This window comes from Ornithodoros turicata, unplaced genomic scaffold, assembly GCF_037126465.1.
Source record: "Ornithodoros turicata isolate Travis unplaced genomic scaffold, ASM3712646v1 Chromosome14, whole genome shotgun sequence".
NCBI classification, from domain to species: Eukaryota; Metazoa; Arthropoda; class Arachnida; order Ixodida; family Argasidae; genus Ornithodoros; species Ornithodoros turicata.
In genome coordinates this window covers 1,918,260-1,925,932 of record NW_026999314.1, presented here as the reverse complement: position 1 = coordinate 1,925,932, position 7,673 = coordinate 1,918,260, and the positions used below count along the sequence as shown (strand labels likewise).

Below are 7,673 nucleotides of genomic sequence, written 5' to 3'. Positions count from 1 at the left end.
CCGTGACAGCCGCCGGCTCTAAAGCGAAACGCACCGCCTCGAAAATATTGTCGCCACCGGCGTGCCAGCTCGGAAGACCTCTCATTGGCTGCGCATTATATGTATAAATATTTGGATGCTCATTGGTCTAAAAAACTGGCGTCAGTTTCCTTCGCGCTGATTGGGCGAGAGTCATTTGAGTGAGGAGCGAGCATCCGAACGCGCGAACCGCTCAACGGAAGCAGTCGAACGGAGGAGAAAGAAGAATGACAGAGAAGACATCGCGTCTGTCCGGCCATGCGTGTTCTCTTGGACTGCAACCGTTGTGCACGCAGACGCTACGGGGTAGTTTGAGGGCTTTGAATGCTTTAGATTTAGATTGTGGCGAACTGCTAATGTGAGAACGGAATGGCACATCCACCCCATCATCACAACAGCGGGAAGACGAACATGACATGGAATCCGCCTGCACCTCCAAAGGACGCAGAAATCGTCAGAGAGGAAGTCTGCACTCTTTCCGACGTACTGCAGGTGAACGGTAAGACAAGTTTGATTACTTTTTTGTGACTGAAGGAAGTAATGCAGGTTTATCACGTTAAGTGTATTACGTACAGCATTTACGAGTCACTCGGTACGTTAGCGGCGTTTCATTGTGCAGTGCATTGCCGTAACTTGTACGTTTCTGATATGCCGTTAATCAAAATATGTGTGGTTATGCTAGTTGCCCCTCATGCGCGTCTCAGCCGTTCGATCACTGTGATATACAAACATTCGTGACAAATGCCTTGGTGTTCAAATACGAAATCAAGATAGATTGCCTATCATAGCAGTGATTTTCGTGCAGAGTTACTGATCATCAATGTATTTTTTGTTTTGTTTTAGTTCTCCCGCAACCATCGGCAACAACGACGCACATAGCTCAGCATTGGCTTTTGAACGGCCCTTGGATGTCGAAGTACCTAAAGCTCCAGTGAAGCCTGTTACAAGACGTAAAAAGATATGTACTGTAGCTTTTTCGAGGCAGTTCCCGAGGACAAATAAAGTTGATTTGTCATACACCATTGCTTTTTGATTGTCTGCTTCGGGACAGCATGATCGTTGCTCTACAGCAAGACAACAAGCGCCGAAGACAAACGGACGAGTCTGGGGGGGTAGGGGGAACGAGAGGAGAGACAAAAAACAAAAAACCCGAGGAGAGAAGGGGAAGGAGGTTGGGAAAGGAGGTCGGTCTGCGCATGCGCACTGGGCCCCAGCTTTTTTCCCGCGCAGCAGCTCGGGGACGCTGTGAGTGGCTCCTCGATATCACGTGGTTTGGGCGCCCGCCATTTTCCCTGGACCATTGCGTAAACGGCAGCTTCCGGCGGATGCCCGTGACGCGCCCGCAGCGATTGGGAGGGAACTGTTGCTTCGCTTTTCGGCATGGTAGTACGGAATTCTGTACGGAGGTGTCATGGAGGTAAGAAACTAAGGAGATGCCCTAAGCGCCTCTCCAAATGCAAGCGGGCGTGCTGTGACCCGCGCATGGCATTGTGGTTACTTGCCCACACACGTGACCCATAAACGTCACTGCCATACGTCATAAAACATGGCGTCCTCCATGCCCGCGGCGTATCTTACCTGAATACAGAGACGAGCCCCGACGAACAACTTGCTTACGCTTTCATAACATGTTTGGAGTTAGAAGTTATCAGACCCGTTGGAACACAAAATAGACAATCTCTGTGTGGAAGCAATGGATCACTAAAACGCTAGAAGATGTACGCGCGTCATCGTGACATTGCTTGGGTTTTCTTCTGTTTTGCTGAACTTTTCCTGTGATTTATCACGCAGCAAATATTGAAACATCACACAGCCTTCAAAGTATTGTGCAAAAGGACTCCCTGAAGGTAAGTGGGTCGCTGAAGATGAGGTTTACTAAACTTCCAAGCCTCCGCGCAGACAGCCATAACACCGAAACAGGTGAGGATCACGTGAGTGGGCAACAAGCTGGGCGTGGTATTGCCAGGAGCCACCGTTAGAGGAGTCCCACGGCCCTCCGTGCCAGAGGTTAATATACGGCTCTGCTCCGTGCTAGAGTCACTGTACCGGGGGAAGAGTACCGCAACCGCTCCGCGTCGTCTGCTCCAGCAGCCATATTGCTTCCAAGCCGCCGCGGATCGCGTGTTGGGATAGCTGTAGTCAGTGTTACATCGCGTTGATTTCGCGGCTGTGCACCAAACATTTTGTGACTTCCTGTGGTGGGACTCGGCTAATACTTAATGAAACATGGCACAAACGTCACTACAGTATCGTTTGTTGTATTCTGTAGCTAACCGACGAATTATGTTGGCGCGTGTTCGCCTCTAAAAGGCATCGTCGAGTCTCGTTTGTGCTCTATAGATCCGTTTTTTTTTTCCTTTTAGTTCACTTGTTTTGTGGACATAAAACTATAGTGCTCGTGTGTGCAGCTTCAGGTTGACATAAATAACCTCCACCAGTTTTACTCTCATCTCTTGGCAATTAAATTTCTATTTCAAACGTTCAATGGCTATGTGCATGCCAACGTTTTTTCACGCGCATGTAAAGTGCTGTGGATTGTTCTTCCAATCCCCCACTCCAACGCAAGCAGTTGATCTTCCATGAGGAGTAGACCGTGAGCTTCAAGTCACTACATTCCGTCTTAACCTTTGCTCGTTTCTTTTAAGACTGCGACCTCGTCGAGGGGACCATCACATGACTTGTCTGCAGGTTTTTCCTGTGCATATTCCTCGATGCTCTGGTTTGTGACGGTGTTGTCTTCCTCTGCAAAGTTGATTCACTCACAATTACAGCTCAATATTTAAGAATAGTTTTCATAACTTTCAATATTTAGGAATAGTTTTCATAAGTTTCAATAGTTCTCATAGTGCATATCTACATATATTTCGACGCATTACCGTCCTCCGCTGCCCCTTGGTCAATATTTAGGAATGGTTTTCATAAGTTTCAATAATTTTCATAGTGCATATCTACATATATCTCGACGCATTACTATCCTCCACTGCCCTTTGATCTTACACTATGTTGTCATCAACTTCAGTGTGCAAGTCTTTTGGTGACTCCTCGGAGAACTCTGCGTGCAAAGAACGGGAGATAGGAGCCTTCCTCAGCCTCGTAGGTGTCCGGTATGCAAAACTGCTTCGGACTGCCGTCCACATCAACTTCTTTCGAATCTCCTTGTCCTCGAAGTCGTCGCCGGTGAAGTGGTCCTGACAGTGACGTTTTGTTAGCACCGCAGGACAGGGAACGCAATGGGAAGATCCAACAAGCACTACTTTGATACGCCCGGTTGTTCTTCGCACAGTTGAACTGTTATTCAATAGTGTGTGCAAAGGTTCTGCAATGAAAAATAAACACGCCACGAAATTTACCTCGCTCGAGCGTGCGTTATTCGTAGGCGCGAAGTTCTTCCGGCAGGTTCTGTGCCGATCTACGCGTTTCGTCACTTTTGCCCGTCGGAATGCAGAAAAATGCTTTCCCTGACTCTGTCCCGTTGCAGCACAACATGCAGACATGGTTGTTCGTAGTTCCTCAGCTCTTTGAGATACATTTCACGTACAAAAAACCAAGAGCGTAACGAAAAAACCAAGAGCACGAACGTACGCGCACATGCGTCCCAGCTATTGCGTTCCCCGTAGACCCGGCGGGAGGTTGGAAGCAAAGAGGAGGAAAACGCACCACGTGACGCGCATCGGCGAATGAGCAAGGCGGCGGCACGGGGAAAGCGAATGCGGTACTCTTCCCCCGGGTACAGTGGCTCTACTCCGTGCTTATAGCTTTCTCCTTAGCTTCTTACCTCCATGGGAGGTGTTTAACCCTGGAGCAGAAAGTCGCCCTCATCGGACAAGTAGAGGAGGGTGAACGGTCCAAATCTGTCATCACCAAGGCAAATGTGACCGGAGAAGATAAGCTCCCCTTGCTGATAGTAGGCAAGGTAGAAAACCCGTGCTGCATTCGAAACGTTACTATGCCGAAGGATTGCATCTATAGAAGCAACAAGCGCGCATGGATGACAGCAGCTATTTTTGAAGACAACGTGCATCGCAAGTACTGGATCGCAAGTTTGCTGCAGCGCAGCGCAATGTCCTATTTGTCCTCGACAATTGCACCGCTCACGGCAAAATTGAACATCTGACGGCTATCACTTTGGAATTCTTAACAGCGAACACGACGTTCACCCAACAACCCATGGACCAGAGTATTCAATTCTTTCGCGTTTGTGGATGCAGACGTGGCCATTGTTGGCGCCACCACGGATGAGGAAGTCGTCGACATTGTGTTGGGTGCGAAAAGTCAAAACGAAGATTTGGAGGACGGACCACGGGAAATTCCGTCGACGGCGGTAACACGTAAAATACTTCGTCTATTGCGCAACAAAGTCGAATGTGGTGGGGGTAACTACGCCCTTATGCAGTGCCTCAAGAAACTGGAATACGCGCTGTTGCTGCCCAGCAATACCACATGGACAATATGAGATTACGAGCTTTTTCTCGCCGCAATAAAGCTTTGTAAGACTCTATTTCTCATTGTCTTCTTCAATTATTTGTTCCAACGCGCTCCCACGCAATTTTGGTCAAATTACACCGTATTTATGATGGTCCTGCTTTTATCGAAATCCGCTTCTATTGAATTTCTTTCCGGTCCAGACGACTTCGTTATAACCAGGGTCCGTTGTAGTTTTCTCACAAATCCTCATAGCAATGTGCTTACAGCACCTTAAGAAAGCATATTAGCACATCTGTATCGATTTTAGTTCAACAAAAGCTCATAAGAAGCACACCTTGTGATATTTAAAGCAATACGAATTTCAACCTAGGTGGAGCCTGTGCCAGCAGAACAGCTGAACTTCGTTCACAAGAGGACAGAGGTCCGACAGAAACGTCCACCGGCAACGTCCCAACAGGAAGAACCAGCACTTGCTCCATTCCTGGCTCAGCTGAAGCAGGTAATGCTCCTTGAACACATTGAACGAAAGAAATGACTCCTCCAAATAGGGTTGTTAAATGTGCACTCTTTACAGATAGCTCCAGATGCGCAATATTTTACTCTTGTTGAAGTGAATAAGGTCCGAAGATTGCTCGGACAGCAGTGAAGAGTGGTCAGACGATAATAGCTTTTCTGATGAACCAGAACGAATCTGGGTCATTCCATGCCAAACGTCCCAGGCATTGCGCTCGACCATGTCGGATTTCTTTAATAAAAATTGTAGTTTATTATTACCTTGCAATAAATGCTCTGCCAGCTTATTTTTCACGAAAAAAATTTTTTCGCCCTGTAGCTGCCTCCCGAAATTTCCGACCGGGCGAGTTACTCCTTCTTTTTAAAAAATTAAGGAAAAATAACTTTTTTTGCCAATCTCAACCAAATTTCTTCTGCGTGATCACAATGAATGGGGCTTTCACACCACGAATCGTCTGAGCTCGCTCGACTGACTTATTCGGCGGTTTACGCCCACTGAAAACTGTCAAATTTAAGAAAATTCAAGATTTTTTATTTGATATTTACAAAATGTTCACAGTCGTTTCTACTGCTCAGCCCTCTTCTCCCGGAAGTATTTAACGAGATAAAAAATGTTTGAAACTCGGCGGACTTAAAACGCGCGAGGAAAAAAATTGTCAAAATCGCGAAAAACTGCTAAATAGCCTACTTTCATCCTCTTATTTCACACTGAGGTGCTCGTAATAAAAATACTACACAAAGTGCAATTGATAGGACACCCCTTCAACATTTATTTTGCGAAGTTTTATCAAAACAATTTTCGTTTTAGGCGCGGAAAAATTTTTTAAAGTCTACCACCTCCGCGCCATGTAGGGGTTGCTCCGCAAGCTTACTTCACCGCAGCACGCGCCGCCGCGTTCCTCGCGGAAGACACACGGACGCGGTCCGGCTCCCACCTGCAACGTTATTGGCGATGTACGGATACGAGGTTCAGGCCACCCATTCGGAAGATAACGTCCTTCCGGGGGGGGGGGGGCGCATTCTGCTTATTAGTTTCCATGACAAGGTTGTCTCGTTGAACGCAGAAGAACCGTAATCTTGTTAGGTGGGTACAGCCGCGGCACTATGCGGCACTGGTGCAATAAAGTTTTGGGGGACGCCTGGAGTTTTAGCCCTTTGGCTACTACGGAGCAAAACAATCGTGGAAGCCACGCTATGAATGTGTCCAAGGTATCTCTTGTCAGTTCGAGAGAAACGACTGTTCTGTACGGCACCACAACTCTCCGAGCTTTTTTCATTCATGGAAGAGATACACCTGACCGTGCAAGCAGGCGAAGCCACGACTTCTGCTAAATGCGACAAACGTGAGTATCAATAACACTGCCACTTCTTACGTACGCTTTACATCGTTACCCTTACTAGGTCCATTCTTGTCGCTTGCCCTTCCTGCACTAGATTCGAACCGGGTTATTTGCGTGCTGCACTTTCCCGTTGAAAAGAAAGGCTTTAGTAATAAAGTTTCTTTCAGCAGGAAAGTGCAGCATCCGATAGCCCGGTTTGCGTGGGGCCCAGGGTAGTGCAAGGGAAAAGAATGCGCCTACTATTTCTTTTTTTTTTTTTTTGTATGTGTGCTGAGCGCAGCAGTGGTGCATTGAAGCCGACCTTGTGTCTGTTAATTCCAGCAACCGGACTTCCTTCGTGTTCGCTCGGCCCGCAGGGTTGCCACAAGACGTCGCAGACGAAACGGCAGTACCTTTTGAAACTAGAGGAATTAAGTGATGCAGACCGTCGTCTCCTGACACTACTGCCGTCCTATCAATTGCAGTTTGTGTAATATTTTTATTACGAGCACCTCAGTGTGAAATAAGCGGAAACTTTATTGCACCGGCGCTACAAATTGCCGCGGTTGTAGCCGCCGAACAAGAGTACGGTTATTCCGCAGTCCACGAAGCAACCTTGTCTTAGAAACCAATAATCAGAATGCCTCTGCCCCCGGAAGGATCTTCCAAATGGGTGACCTGAACCTCGTATCCGTACATCGCCAATAACGTTGCAGGTGGGAGCCGAACGGCGTCCGTGAGTCTTCCGCGAGGAACGCGGCGGCGCGTGCTGCGGTGAAGTAAGCTTGCGGAGCAACCCCTACATGGCGCGGAGGTGGTAGACTTTAAAAAAATTTTTCGCGCCTAAAACGAAAATTGTTTTGATAAAACTTCGCAAAATAAATGTTGAAGGGGTGTCCTATCAATTGCACTTTGTGTAGTATTTTTATTACGAGCACCTCAGTGTGAAATAAGAGGATGAAAGCAGTGATGGCCAGTAGTTAACTACATGTAGTTAAACTACTAGTTAAACTACCAGACTGTAGTTAAAAAGTAGTTATCAACTACTTGCAGAAATGTAGTGGCAACTACTACTTAAACTACTATTTTAAGTAGTTAACTACAGTAGTTAGGTTACTGAAGGCGCGAACTACTTCCGATTTGGCCGCAAGCTTTACGGCACGATTGTGCTTCCGACTTTTACCTTGAGCTACTTGTTTGATGAGAACGGTGTCGTGCATGTGTACTAAATCTTCACTTTTAATGCTTGTCCAGCAGTGTTGCGGATTTAACGAGTCAAATCGGATTTAAATCAAATCCATGTTTTTCGGAACACCGCAAATCAAATCCAAATCAAGTCTGGATTTAAACTTGAGGCGACAAATATCATTTTAAATTCGGATTTGTTTTTGGTGTGCT

General features: G+C 46.9%; 1 long non-coding RNA gene across 1 annotated transcript; it reads left to right on the top strand.

Annotated features, from left to right (window-relative positions):
• The first annotated feature begins 253 nt into the window (after positions 1-253).
• LOC135372283 (uncharacterized) lies at positions 254-1,040 on the top strand. The gene is made up of 2 exons (XR_010415938.1): positions 254-517; positions 862-1,040. It is a non-coding gene; the product is annotated as an uncharacterized LOC135372283 (long non-coding RNA).
• Positions 1,041-7,673: the final 6,633 nt, after the last annotated feature.